The sequence below is a fragment of the Brassica napus genome, chromosome C6, assembly GCF_020379485.1.
Source record: "Brassica napus cultivar Da-Ae chromosome C6, Da-Ae, whole genome shotgun sequence".
NCBI classification, from domain to species: Eukaryota; Viridiplantae; Streptophyta; class Magnoliopsida; order Brassicales; family Brassicaceae; genus Brassica; species Brassica napus.
Genome location: NC_063449.1, coordinates 44,529,500 through 44,545,786, shown reverse-complemented (window position 1 = coordinate 44,545,786; position 16,287 = coordinate 44,529,500). Strand labels below are relative to the sequence as shown.

Below are 16,287 nucleotides of genomic sequence, written 5' to 3'. Positions count from 1 at the left end.
GGTAATCTTCCACACACGTTCATCTGACATCTTCAGGTTGATATGTCCAATACCAACTATGTCCAAAGGTAATCCATCAGCAGGATATACCTTTCTGTAATTTCCCGCAACATAATTTTCCTTGATGTTATGGGGCGGTATGGTGTGGAACGACGCTCCTGAGTCAAGCACCCCATTAATCGCTGGGCTATCGACATAGGAGATTGACGCTTTGGTGGTATTTGCAGTTGCACCACGAGCTTCAATTTTCTTCGGGGAATCAACAGACACTACCAATGCATCAGCAATTTCATGTGTCACTGCATTGGCTCTGCCTCTCTTCTTGTCTTTCTTCTTCGGTGGTGCTCAGCAATTCTTCTTAATGTGACATGTCTTTCCACAATTCCAGCACTCTGCAGGCTGTCTGAATTTGGACTGACCCCGTCCATTCATTGACTTTGATCGGCCATTACTCCGGTTATTTCTATCTGGGTCTCTCCATCTGTTTTCCACGTTGAAAGCAGAGCTCGTTGATGCCTCCCCAGAGTCTATCCTTCGAACTTCCTTAGCAAGGATACGATCTCTAACATCATTGAATTTGAGCTTCTGAGTACCTCACAGAATTACTAACCGCTGCCCTCATTGGCTCCCAACTATTTGGTAGAGATGCCAACAAAACAGTGTTCGCACTTCATCATCAAACTCGATTTCAACTGATGACAGTTGGTTGACAATCGTGTTGAACTCGTTCACATGTGCAGCAACCAGGCCACCTTCTTCCATCTTCAAATGAAAGAGTTTCTTCATGAGAAACATCTTATTGTTTGCCGAAGGTTTCTCATACATATCCGAGAGAACTTTCATGAGTCCTTCTGTGGTCTTCTCCTTCGCAACGTTGTGAGCAACGTTTTTCGACAATGTAAACCTTATAACACCCAGAACTTGCCTGTCAAGGAGCTCCCACTCATCCTGGTCCATCTTCTCAGGCTTCTTGCTCAGCGGTTGATGAAGCTTCTTTCCGTACAGATAATCTTCAATTTGCATTCTCCAAAATGCATAATCTGTACTGCCAAATTTCCCGATACTGTGCGCCGAACCATCTTCGCCTCCCATCGTTTCTGGAACCACCGTGAATTAGAACACCTTTGTCGATAAACCAATGTTACCGACAAAATTCACTATTCACGAATTACTGTTCACGTGAATAGTAACTCCACAAAAAAATTTGACTGATCACCGTAACTCAAGCTCTGATACCAGTTTTTAGGAAATACGCGGTCAAATTTTGCGGTAAACCAAAATTTATGGGAACGGGAAAAGCGCACACACACAAAATTGTTAACGGAGTTCGGCCAATGTTGACTACGTCTCCGGACCTGCTATAGATTTTTTATTATCAACCCGGAAAATTTTTACAAGCTCTCAACTCACACCCCGATCCCAAATACACTCAAAAATTACTCGTAGTTTCTTAAAGAAGATTTTTTGTGAATCCTTCTTCTTCGATTTCCTCTTTGTTCTCTCTCTGTTTTCTTGTTTTGGGATACATTTCAGAAGCCAAAAGCTTGTATATTTATACGAAGAGCTTGAGGAATAGATGGACATAATTGTTAACAAAAACACCACCTTCACCGTCCAACTTCATCGTACATCACCGTGTTTTTTGACTTACAAAAACCGTACGCAAAGCTCTTCAAATCAACGAGGTATATATATAATTAATTATTTTTAAGAGATTTTGCCTAGTCTTATATATGAAGCGATCTATATGATTGGTAGGAGAGTATAGGGGAATGGATACGATGTAAATATGGTATTCCTTACACATATGACATTATAAGCTATGACATTATAAGCAGCGTACCTTACCATAAGAATAACAGTATCAGTGGCTATCGTTCTCTCATCTTCAGGTCAGAGTTTTAACCTTTCGGTAAACTTTTTTTTTTCTTTTAGTTCAAGGATTTATGTAACTTTGTGCGGATTTTGGTGAACAGTGGTGATCACGATATGTCAGTGCCTTACCTTGGAACCCAAGCTTGGATAAGGTCTCTCAACTATTCTATTATCGATGACTGGAGGCCATGGATGATCAACGATCAAATCGCTGGGTATATATGTGCACCTATCTTTCCTTAATTAATTGTTTCCATTTCTTGTTCATTCGTCCTATCAAATGCACGTTGAGATTACTCTTGACTCTTACTTGGCAGATACACAAGGACTTATGCAAATAAGATGACATTTGCTACTATCAAAGCAAGTATTTCCTCTTCTTTCTTCTTTTTTTTTATTTCCACTCAACGTTTTTATTGTGGTCTTTATTGAGAGTTGTGGATTTCAATTACAGGGAGGTGGGCACACGCCGGAGTACAAACCAGATTTAAAGTTCTATCATGTTTCAAAGGTGGATCAATGGCCAACCTCTGTAAAAGAGAAAATTAATTACGATTATATTATTCTATCAAAATGTGTACATACTCTAGTACACACATTCTCCAAATATGTAAGAACACTTTGGTCTTTTAAGCGACTTGAAATAAAACTCATAATTTGTTAATTTACTAAGTAAACAACTACATGAATGTTGCCTTCCAAGATTGCTACAGTTGCATTTCACTTATTTATAGAAGGAGGCAAAACAAAGATCAAGTAAACTTGAGCATGTAAGAGTTTCTCGTATTTTTATTTATTTTTGGATGTATCAAATTCAGTGTACATGTTCGCTGTGCATCGACGGCAGTGAAAACTCCTAAAGCACGAGGTCAATAAATAAAGAGTGCTCGTGAAAGGTTTGCAAATTACATACTGGATGATCATCTTCTCAAGAGATGTACAATTGCTTAATTTCTATGTCCAATATAAAATCAATAGTTGACATTCATATAAATTAAATAGTAATTCCTTCTATCAGACTCACACTGAAATTGCTCTTTGATTCTTCTTCTTTATGAACAGATTTACAAATAAAATGACATTTGCTACTGTCAAAGCAAGATTGACCCACTAAACAGTTTACTATTTTTTTCTTAATTGAGTTGTGGGGTTTGAATAAAGGGAATGAGTAAACGCCAAAGTTTTATCATGTTCCTATAAGGTGGACCAGTAGCAGTGTCCAACCTCTGCAAAAGAGGACGTTGGACTGTGCTTATAATGGACAATAAATTGTGATTCTACTATTCATCCTCTCAAAGTGTATTCAAAGTACATATCTATATATATATATATATATACAACATGGATTGGTCTTTGAAGAAATAATATAATATACTTACCTAGTGTTAAATAGTCAACTTGCGGGGATAGCTCCGTTGGGAGAGCGCCAGACCGAAGATCTGAAGGTCGCGTGGACTCACCGCATCTATTACTTTTTTGGTTATTCCCCTAATGTAAAAATTCATAGGAACATTAATAAAACCTAAGATAAAATTAATAAGAAACTATATGAGAAGTGTGGTTTTTGGATCGGATTCTTACGGTTAGTGTCTAATTAATACTCTCCCTATTTCACAATACATGATGTTTTGTCTTAGTGCAAAAAGATTAAAAATTTTATTTTTCTCGAAAAATTAGTTTTAAAAATATAATTCAAAAATTATTCAACCAATTACAGAAATGACTGCAACATCTACTTGGTTACACATTTTTCAAAAAAGTAAAAAATAACATAAGAATATCAAAACATCATCTATTTTGAAACAATAAAAAATTTCAAAAACATCATCTATTCTGAAACGGAAGAATAGCTTATAGTGTACTGTTAACATGATTCAGTAAATAATAGTAAAACTCTAAACAAAAATATATCCATTTCAACGATTTTATCCTCCAAAAGTCGATATCGCGTTATTTTATCACACGTATAAGAACATCTCCAATAGTGTTTTATTTTCCAGTTTTTGCTTCATTTTTTACTCCAAAATATGAACATGCAATGTGCAGACCACGATCAAGCATTCAATCGATCAATATTTGTATTAGGGTTCGATAGCTATCAGTAGGGTTATATTGCTAAGTGATTATTTATTAATAAAATACTAAATTGAACTCGTGAAGCACATACCCATTTTACTAATAAAGTAGACCAGACCTTTTTTGTCAAAAAAAAAATTATTGAGTCGTGATTGCAAAGTGGAATCTATATTATACACGAACATATTCGCGATCGATCAGGATCGGATCTGGACATAACCTATTAAAACATTGGCACTGATTTCTAAATATTTGGAAGTAATATATATATATAGACATATACCCCTCCCAAATTATGATATTATTATTAAAGTTTTTCGTAATTGTTTATGGCCCCAAATTTTTTAAATCCGACCATGTTCTCGACGTGTTCATTGGTTGGAAAGTATAGTAAACAAAAATACTATTAAAAAGATAAGCATCTTCTCAAATCTCAATGTACTTGCTTAATTTTAAATTTAATAATTCAAAACCTAGCGTAGCTATACAAAGCTGTATTCTGTATTGTACAAAATAATATTCTCAATTCTTTTCGTAAATAAAAGCTATGAATTATGTAATATGGTTAATATATATATATATATATATATATGACAATTAATGATATATGAATCACATATTTGATAACATTTTTGTGTATCTTCTCTCTTTTTTTTTTAATTTTATATTATTAAAAAAACATTAAACAATCATATTAAACATATAATAAAAATAGGTTCTTTCTTATGTGTTTATATTTTGAAATTTTTCAAAAGACTATAAATTACTAAAAATAGTAAAAATCCCAACATTAAATTTTGTGATCGATTTAACCTTTTTTTTGTTCGACCGAAATACAAATGATCATAAATCGTATTAATATGAACTCTCATTAGTAGATATTTATATATATATATCATTTAAATTAAATGATATACTATATAAAAACATACAAATATGTTAATTTCAAAATTTGCAGTGAAAAATTATTGAGATCTTAATATTTTAATTTTAAATTTGTATTAAAAAATTAACATTAAAAGTTTTATGATTAACAGTTTAATTTTATTACATCAAATATACAAATGCTAATAAAATTATATGAGTAGAAAGTGTCACTAATAAATATTTATATAAAAAATATTTATATATATCTATGTCAATATCACTAAAGTTTAATTATATACCACATAAAGTAAATAAAATATTTGTTTTTATTTATTTACCAAAACACATGATTATAAATTAACAAAATGTATTGATTTTGATTAATGTGCTTACTCTAATGTATATACTTTAATGTATGCAAATTATTTTTAAATAAATAGTTTTCTAATATGTTATTTGATCCTGACAATCCCAGAAATACACTTCTTCAAGTCGAAGTGATTTTTAATATTGGAAGTACTACATATATACTATTTCATTCAGATTAAATAATTTAGTCTTGGATTTTATTCCTAAAATATTTAATGAAATATCATGACAAGATTTCAATCACCTCTTTTTGAGTTTGTTTGAAGAATGCGAGATTTGATTAATCGTCTAATATTTGTTTCTCCCTAATACCCTATTTATCTATTATAATTGTATGAATGAGAGATTTGAACTATTTATTATAAGTTTCTGGTTTATTATTTAATAAATCAAACAGTTCTTAGTTTATACATAGTTTACATATACTAGAATGGTAAAGTATTATATATATTTTTTTATCCTTATACTCTTAGGTAACTAAACCTCAAAAGCGTAGGTTAATAAAATAAGTAATTTGTTTTGTTGTTCTAGAATTACATGATTTTTAGACTGAACTGGTGAATATATATACTAGATAGACATTTATATTCGAGTGTGCACTTATATTCTATAACAGCTTGATATATTAGATTTGATCACTAACCTGTGAATAGAAATTGCCGGTGATTTTCTTCATAGTTTTGATTCTTAGATATGTATATGGAGTGCAACTAATTTTTACAGGTGTCCATATTTTTAAATTGATATTTATGTAATTCACAAAATAAGTTTAAAAAAAACAACAAAACTCATATCAGTGAAACAGAAAGGAGAACGAAGCATAATTTTTATAGAAGTAGAAAATGAAATCACTTATAGAGAGCCAATAGTAAACAAATTGAGAGCAGAAAACCTAATTTCCTTTCGTCATTATACAATCGATATTGCATATCTGGTTTTTATGATATGTGTTATCCGTAAAATTTAAATTTTTGTGCATATGAAATCTTAAAAATAATTAAAATAAATTGTAATACATTAACTCTTCAACAACGATGATATATTTAAGAGACCAATATTTCCGGTCGATAAAAATTGTAGTGTTGCAAAATATTAAAACCATCTGTTATCATCTAGTTAGATAGCTAAATGACCAGTAAATAAATATAGCTAGTGAAGCGCATATCCATCTTATTAGCAAATTTGACCCAAGTAGAAAAGACAAAAAACAATGCGAATGGTGGCTAAAATTGGAATCTATATTATAGAGTTTTCATTTTACTTAACTAGTAATAAGTTAACACTTTTCATTATTCCCACTTGACCAATTTCCTCATAAAGTAATCACACGAGTGAAAACGAGGTAAAAAATTAGTTCTATATTACGAAGTAAAAATAAAACTAAACTAGCTTCTGACCTGCGCGAAACTAGCTTCTGATCCGCGCGTCCGTACGGGTGTTTGTTCTTAATAATTATACGTTTATACCTTTTGAAAATGCGATAAGTTTAATTGTTTATACTTTCTGATTTGACATTGGTGTGTGTTGTGAAATGCCATTAGCTTTCATTTATAAACTATGAGATTGTGTTTTTCTTTGTTGTACTTCAATAGAAAAAAATAACAAAAAATTTTGTTAGTTGTGATTTAAATGCAAAATCAAGCGAATATATGTATTAAAATTTTTAAATATATATTCTTTTTTTATTATATCATAGTTAAACCAGAATATACGTTTTTTATTTTAAAGAATACTTGTTATCCACGCACGCAAAAACAGAAAATGATATATTTTTTTTGATACCAGACTGCGTAGAAATAGGATAGAAAGTTTAGATGTTGTTTAGTTTTCTTATAAGCGAATATTTAGTTAAGATTTTCGGTACTTAGTTGTTAATGCGTGGTTCAAGGAATCGTTTTTGGAATGGTCTTGAGTTTTGGAAGGGATAATGTATAATTAGTATCGATTTTGTACTCAGATAAAATCTAATCTAATGTTTAATAATACTAACGTAATCATAAATCGGTTAAACTCTTTTCATCGCCAAACCAAACACTGATTAGATTAATATAGTCAATGTTTGTCTGAATACAAAACAAAGATATACAACATGTTAATTTTACTATGCTATCCGTACATAATAATAATGAGGTTACTTTGCTTAAGAAAGCTTTGATGTGAATATTCTCGTCTATCATTGTTTTTCATTCAAGAACATATTTTTTTAAGTTTTGGTTTAACACATATTTTTCACGGTATAAAACTATGATTGATCGTTTGGTTCAAAAACATATTTAGCACGGTTTGGTTTTTAGAATAATGTAAATATTGATATGAATTGGGCAATGTAAGTGTAATAAGCCCAAAATAATATTCGTCGAATATTGTGTGTAACAAACGGATAGGAACGGCATAAGTATAAGAAATTAATGGGTTAGAGAAAGTGTTAAACTAATGTGTTTTGATCAGTGGCATAAGTTATTAATTATTGAGAAAAATTCTGAGTTTTTTTATTTTTGTACTCTTGTTTTAATAGATTAAGATTAAAGAAGCGTAGAAGGAAAGCAAAAGATAGGCATCTTTTCAAATGTCAATGTACTTGCTTGATTATAAAGTTTATAATTCAAAATCTATACGTAGCTATATGTGCATGTATACACATCCGTGTATAAATACGGATCACATGAACTCGCATAAACTCAAAAGGGATGAACCCTAAATTTTACGTCCTTCTTGTGTTAGCCGCTGTTTTGGCCACGACCGCAAACGCTGGCGGACCAGTTCTCGACACTGATGGTGATTTCATACTCGACGGCGGCAGTTACTACGTTCTCCCCATCTTCTCCGGTGGCGGTTTAACTCTCACCCCCGTGGTGGCAACCAATGTCCCCTCTATCTCGGACAGGAATATTCAGATGTCAATAGGGGTATTCCCGTAAGATTTTCAAACTGTAGGTCTAAATTTGGGTTCGTTCTCGAGTCAGTTAACCTCAACATCGAGATGGATGTCAAAGCTACGATCTGTGTTCAGTCAACTTATTGGTGGGTCGCTGAGTCCGACATAGCCATCAAGAAGTTCTTTGTAGTGGCTGGTCCTAAGCCAGAACCTGGAGAAGAATCGTTGAAGAGCTTCTTTCAGATCAAGAAAACTAAATATTTTCATAACGGCTACACAATTGCGTTTTGTCCTAACGATAATGATTGCATAGATGTCGGGATATTTATTGACGAATATGGCGTTTGGCGTGTGGCTTTAAGCCCTACGCCATTCCCGGTTATGTTCGTGAAAGCTACTGGAACAGAGACTTCGTCCAAGACTATGTAGATTCGTAATTTCAAAATTAAGTAGATATATTTGCGTTCACATTTTTGTTTTGTTCATCAATCATCATATATGGAATAAAACATTGTTCATCTGTTTCGTTTTTCTCTGTTCTCTCTTTAAACAAAAGATTCACATAACTTGGAAATTAACCAGAAACATTAATCGTTTGGAATGATCATATATATAAAAGATGCATTGTCAAACCATTGCACCACAAAACTTCCACAGGTTATACATGATCGAGTGAAATTGCTGAATATTTTGAAAATTTAACTATACCAAAATGTTTAAGAAATAAACTCTACTAACAGTTCTACAATTTTTTGGGTGCAAATTCTACAAATTTCAGTATATAGTAGTTCAAACAAAAATAATTCGGAATATACAGAGAGAGGAATAAAAGGCAACACAATGACTGTATTACTGGCGAGTAGCACATATGATAGAATGTACGTGTTTAATTGTAGACGAACAAAAGAAGCGACCAACTATCCATAGAAGTCATAATGGATTTCTCTTTTTTTTTAAAAAAAAAAATCACACTAGAAGTGAGCAGATAATAAATCATATACATTAGTATTATCCTTTATCTGCGCACATCTCCAAAATATAATTTGAGCCATATCGCTAGATCCAAACACATTTCAATAAGTTTAATAAAAGCTTTATGTTTAACAAAGAGCTTATACCATGATTAACTCGGGGTTTTTACAGTGAAATTCGTAGCGGAAGTTAAGAAACAGTTTCTTAACTTCCGCTAAGAATTCCATCCTAAAAACTCCGGGTTAATCATGTTCTATGGGGTTTTTAACGGAAGTTAAGAATGATTTTAAGAACCGGTTCTTAGTTTTTTTAGTTAAAAATTAAAAAACAGTTTCTTAACTTCCGATAAGAACTCCACTCTAAGAACCTCGGATTAATCACCGTTTTACGTTGCATAATATGCATATAATAGTATAAAACTAAACATGCCATGTGCAGACCACGAATCAAAGCATTGACTATCAATCGGTATATTTAATTCGATAGATATCAACAGGTCCTAGATAGCTTCTAGATAGCTACGTTATTATTAACTAATACTAAATAGAACTCGTGAATCACATGCCCTTTTTATTAGTAAAGTTAACCCGTTATAGAAAAAGATAAATAAACAATTATCCAATCGTGCTTGGAAAGTGTAGTTTATACTAGATCATCTTGTTGACAAAAAAAAAAATACTAGATCATCTTCTCGGACGTGTTTTAACGTGTTTGAATGTAAGAGAATTTGAATAAAATAATTAAAGATCACTTTCTTACAAGGAAAATTTGGACCATTTTTCAATTTGCGTGGTCATCCTTAGAGCTGAACATTTTATTCGTTAAATTTGATTCAATTTGTTATTCATTTTGATTCGATTCGAAAATTCTAGATATCCGTAAACTTTCAAAGCAAAACAAATACTAAAAATCAATATCCGTTAAAATCGAAGCAAATCACAAATATTAAAATTTTGAAAAGCGGATATCCGATCCGATCTGGTAATATATAAATACAGGTATATCTTGATTATATTTAAAGTTTTAAATGTATAAAATTATATAATTGTTACTCTAACATATGATTTAACAAATTCTATTCACATTATTACTTATATAAAAATATTACATTAAAAAGAATGAATAAATTTATGACAGTTATAATTTTATCTTAAGTTTTGTCTTATTATAATTGTTAACTAAGTTTAAAAATTTTATAAAATATGTAGATTCACTATTTTTTTTTTAATTTTTTATCTTATATATCATGCAAAAAATATTTTACAAAACAAATTTGTATCAAAATTTTAAGATTATTTGCATTAATCAAAATATATGAGATATCATTAAGTATTCGTAAATATTTGCAAATATCTATTTATTTTCAGATATCCGTTTTTCCGAATATCCGTATTTTTCCGAAACAAATCAAATCGAAAAATTAAATATCTGTGGTATACGAAGCAAATCACAAATACCTTCAAAAACCCGGATATCCGATCCGTGCCCAGGTCTAGTCATCCTTACAAAAAGGCCATGCTAATATTCTCTATATCATTCCAATTTTATTAGATGTCTGATGTCTCCGAAGGGACAATAACTAAATATCATTTTTGCAAAATGTATCTGAAAACAACATTATTAAAATAGAAGCATAACTTAGACTTAACTTTGATCTACCGCGTGATAATACCAAATTAAAATTTTATATTAACTATGCACTCTATAATATATCAGATAACAACTTAATTAGTCATCTAATACAACTAAATAATTAAAAATATTTCTAAATAAAATAACTAAAAAGCTAATCATACAATCTTTTTAAGATTACAAAAATCATAGGGTATCATTTATAAAACTAGAAATATAGAGTGTTTTAAAATATTAGAATTTAAATATCTAAATAATTAAATATTTTTGTAATTTTATTAGATAATTATTAAACAATTTTACTAAGTAACATTTTTTTTAGTTTGTGTTCTTTAAATAGTTTCCAAAGCTCAGAATAACAAAATTAGTTTTATTAAAGGGGTAAATGACAATTATATTCTTATTTATAAAATCAATAAATATTAAAAACTGAATAATAAAAATGATTTTTTTAAAAAATATTGATAAATATGAAGACTTTTATGAATGTGTATAATGTTTTCTTGAATTTGTACAAAGGAAATTAGGAATGCCCACATAAACGTGTAATAAGACTCATTTTTTGAACACCAAATGCTTTTGTACTAGACTCCTTAAATGTAATTTTTATGTATATTTAGAAAGATCTTCATAAATGTGTATGGCATATTCTTGAATTTAACTTATATCTATAGTTAGGAAAACATATTAAATATAAAACATCATCTTTGTGAATTTTTTTATTAATTTTTTTAATTATTTAACCCGAACTAACCAAAAATCATGGAACCGAATGGAATATGAAATTAATTTGTATGTTAACCTAACTGTATTATCTAATCGAACCGGAAACTAAAATAACCGAACCAAAACCAAACCGAATATTCTATATATCCGAACGGATCCTAAACCTCTAAAATTAAAGAACCCAAGAATCGAAATAACTGAACCGGAATCGAACTGAAAACCGAATGCCCAATAGCTAATTAAAATTATGTATTCAGTAAGATGTTAACGCTTTTAAAACTGTCTCACTTAAACAACTAGGGGCATAGTCTCCGCGCAAGCGCAGGCCGGGTACGTTATTGATGCATTGTGTAGTCTTATGTATGGGATTTTGTTTTTCTTTTAACTTTTGTTTTCCGTGTTGTATATAATCTATATTATAATATATTGATTAGGTTGATATGAAAATAACCTGTGATTTCTTATATGTTGATATTTCATATCTTATGTGTGGATGTCTAAAAGAGTTTCCGATTTATCTTTATGAATTCGACATCTAGCAACATTTTTCCCATGAATATGTCGGACAGAGACCCACATATCCGCTGAGATTCAACATCTAATACGCTGACTTATTGCCATCCCCATTAGCTATCCAGTAAATTCGCAAGTTGTGCAAGTATAAGAAAATAATTATCTACCACAGTTTCAAAACCCCAAACAATAGTGAAACCTTTTATTAGACATAGAGCAAGAGAATATACATAACCCTATAAATATGGTCAAGGCGAGATCTTTTAACAGAAATAAAAAAATGAATCTCCATGAGCTCCTCCCAGGTCTATGCGAACTTTCTTAGTCCGTCCAAGAAGCTGTGTTCTTTTTCATTGGTTGTTCATGTAGTTGTCGGCTGTGTAAAAGATTTTGTTCACCTCCTCCTTGAAACTACCAATGTATTCTAATTCGGATTTCAAGTCTGGGAAATTAGTGAATCCCTCCATGGCGTACATATCTTAGTAACTTCGGAAAGTAGAACAAACAACAAAGAAAAATTATATTAATCAAGTTTTCAGTAGGACTATGAAATTCTATCAATTTAGAGAGTTTCAATGATACGCGACATTTAATATAGTGGTTTAGAGTGTAATGGTTTATCATCGGAGGTGAGAGTTAAGTGGCGAAGTGGAGAACCCTAGGCCCTAGCTTAGAGACGGTGAAAAAAATAAACGATTAGAAGGCTTCTTTGGGTCTCTCTGACGCATCAGCTTTACCTTTTAAGACTTATGTAGAAATTGGGTGCGATAGGCCGTGAGTTAATTAAAATGACCCAACAACCATTAATTCATTACACAGCCCCGTTCGAAAACTCACCGCCAAGGGCCGTAAAATCGCAGGAAAAACGTAACTCGGATACCAACGGTGACGATTTAGACTGGTTCGGTCCGAAAATCGGGATTCTTACAAAAAAAATAATTTTTACTCCTTTCATCCTATAATCGAGTAGTATATATAAAGAGATTCATGATGTTTTCATGAAAATGGCAAAAAATGAAGAAATTGATGTATAACTCGTGAAAATATATGAGTCGTCGGAGTCAATATTGCAGAAAACCTAAAAGCCTAAAGAGGAAGACGACTTGTAAAAGTCATAATTGCCATTAATTAAATTTAATCATAAAAACATGCAAAAATCCCGCGGTTGCTATTCGAACTCGGGTTGTTAGCCTTTTTAAAGATGTGTAAACCGCTGTACTAAGTGATATTTATTGTAAGTCTTTACGAATAGATTATAAATTAAAACAAAAGCATGAAGATGGGTCCCACCAAAATAAATGAAATGCTGAGGTGGACACTTTAAGGAGATAGCAAAAACTCAATCATTATAATATAGACGGAGACAATATTGCAGAAAACCTAAAAGTCCAAAGAGGAAGACGACTTGTAAAAGTCATAATTGCCTTTAATTAAACTTAATCATAAAACATGCAAAAAATCTCATGATTTCTATTCGAACTCGAGTTGATAGCCTTTTTAAAAATGTGTAAACTGCTGCACTAAGTGATATTTATTGTAAGTATTTACGAATAGATAATATATTAAAACAAAAGCATGACGATGGATCCCACCAAAATAAATGAAATGGTGAGGTGAAACACTATAAGGAAAGAGCAAAAATTAAATCATTATAATATAGACGGAGTCAATATTGCAGAAAACCTAAAAGTCTAAAGAGGAAGACGACTTGTAAAAGTCATAATTGCTTTTAATTAAACTTAATCATAAAAACATGCAAAAAATCTCATGGTTTCTATTCAAACTCGGGTTGTTAGCCTTTTTAAAGATGAGTAAACCGTTGTACTAATTGATATTTATTGTAAGTATTTACGAATATATAATATATTAAAACAAAAGCATAGAGATGGGTCCCGCCAAAATAACTGAATTCACATTATTGGTCCCTGGACTTTTGATGGTTTCCAAATCGGCCACAAAGTCTTGAATACACAAGAATAACCTCACATTTTGGCTCCAAACTTCCATTTGTGCAATCTAATCCCTAATGCACACAAATGAACATATATATGCAATGTAGACCACTAAATGCAATCTAAAATGATTAAAAAAACTAAATGAGATGCTAAATATTATTAAAATCATGTTATATCACAAACCATTGCACCACAAATCTTCTACAGAAGATTGGTTTATTTTCATACATGATCGAGTCAAAATTGCTGAATATTTTGAAAATTGAACTATACCAAAATGTTTAAAAAATAAACTCTACTGGCCGTTGTACAAATTTGTTTTTGGTGCAAATTCTACAAATTTCAATATATAGTAGTTCAAACAAAAATAATTCAGTATAAACAGAGAGAAATAAAAGGCAACACGAGTTACACAATGATAATCCTCTGTATTACTGGCGAGTAATACATATATATAGACGAACAAAGAAGCGACCAACTATCCAAAGAAGTCATAATGGATTTCTCATTTTTAAAAATTCACACGAGAAGTGAGCAGATAATAAATTATATACAATAGTATTATCCTTTATCTGCGCACATCTCCAAAATATAATTTAAGCCATATTGCGAGATCCAAAAACATTTCAATAAGTTTAATAAAGCTTTATGTTTAACAAAGAGCTAACTTACATTGCATAATCGTGCATAGAATAGTAATTGCATACAACTAAACATGCCATGTGCATACCACGATCAAAGCATTGACTATCAATCGGTATTTTTTTTCTTGCGCACAAACTTATATTATAAAAGGCTCAAAGAGCAACATTTACAACTGAATTAGAAAGTCCCGAAGCCAAGCTCGACGGTAGAATGAAACTAGAAAACCTTACAAAACAACTAGAGATAGGACCATATAGGAGCGAGTCACGCTCAGCGAAATGAAGAAACCCAAAGAGAATCTCCATTTTTGATCCCATGGCGATTGTTCGAAAGAACAATTGATAGTCGAAAACGACGTTGATACACCTATAAGAAGCGGTCGGAATGTTGACTGGCAAGAACTTTAGGTGAGAAGCTCCAGAACCGTAGACAACATTGAGAGTACGGAGTCCTATCTGGCTTGATTTGGCGCTGAAACAAGCACAATCAACTTTAAACCCGACAAAGCTTACCGAAGAGACTAGGTGAATCTCAAGCTCTAACTTCACCTCCAAAGAGGCGCTTAGGATGAAGTTTGATGACAGCACTGATGGTTTAATTGGATCCAAACCTTGGAACTCAACATTACCGTGTTGAGCCCAACAATTTGTAACCGAAGGAGACCTAAGCGTACAGTCATCACACTCATTCAACCAGCACATGTGTGAGCAAACATCGGATAAGAAGTAAAAAGTTTCGGGATGGTTGGATCTCCTTGCAACAAATCCGGTACGAAGGTCGCATAGTTGACTATCAATCGGTATATGTATCACGATTCGATAGATATCAACAGGCCTAGTCTTCTAGATAGCTACGTTATTATTTACTAATTTCCCTTAATACTAATACAACTCGTGAAGCACATACCCATTTTATTTGAAAAGTTAACCCGCTACAGAAAAAGACAAATAAACAATTATAGAATCGTGTTTGGAAAGTGGAGTTTCTATGGTCACAGAATTCCTATGCCAGCAAATTGAAGTTGATGTTGGAGTGTCTATTAATTTGAAGATTTTTTCGTTTTATTAGTATTCTATTTATATTTATATTTTTGTTTTGGCTTTCAACGTCTTACTTAAGAATTATTATGATAAATTCTTTTTTTTGAGCAAACTACGATTCATTCAATTAAGAAAAAACAGAGTCACCCTCCGACTAGGGAGGTAGAGTTTACAGATGCCAGGGCTGCCTTAGCCACTTTATCAGCAGCAACATTACATAAGCGAGGAATGAAATGGAAGGAAATATCCTCAAAAGATAAGCTAAAATGATAGATGTCAAACAAGATGCCAAACAGTTCCGGGCGTGATTCCTTAGCTCTAATCATGTTGATAAGAACCTGGGAATCCGAAAGGACTATCAGCGATCGGACGTTAGACGAGGAGGCGGTCATCACCGCCAAACGAACAGCAAGAGCTTCTCCCATGAGAGCTGATGAAACAAAAGAACGAGAAACCTTAAGGGGCTGGATCCTAGTGTCTTCCAGTCCCGAGAACAGACCCCCTATGCCACAGTTACCAGTACGAAGATCCCAAGCTGCATCCACATGGCACAGAACTTGGCCAGGAGATGGTTGGGAAATGATCGGAGGAGAACCTTGTCGATTGGATATGTGGTTATGTTCTTCAGCGAGCAGTTGAGCAGCAGCCCACTCCTTCGCATCAATAACGCTTTTGTTCACAACTTCCCACTCCGTGAAGGTTTTGTTTTCAAAGCACAACTTATTTCGAGCTTTCCAAAGGT

The 16,287-nt window shown here is 32.1% G+C and overlaps 1 long non-coding RNA gene, 1 other non-coding gene and 1 pseudogene across 2 annotated transcripts; 2 read left to right on the top strand and 1 right to left on the bottom strand.

Moving 5' to 3' along the window:
• Positions 1-1,877: 1,877 nt before the first annotated feature.
• Positions 1,878-2,239, top strand: LOC125589122. The gene is made up of 3 exons (XR_007325308.1): positions 1,878-1,892; positions 1,977-2,090; positions 2,193-2,239. It is a non-coding gene; the product is annotated as an uncharacterized LOC125589122 (long non-coding RNA).
• A 3,971-nt stretch (positions 2,240-6,210) lies between these two features.
• On the top strand, positions 6,211-8,621 carry LOC125589120 (annotated as a pseudogene).
• Positions 8,622-10,495: 1,874 nt separating this feature from the next.
• Positions 10,496-10,603, bottom strand: LOC125589518. Its single transcript, XR_007325700.1, has one exon. It is a non-coding gene; the product is annotated as a U6 spliceosomal RNA (small nuclear RNA).
• Between the last annotated feature and the right edge of the window lie 5,684 nt (positions 10,604-16,287).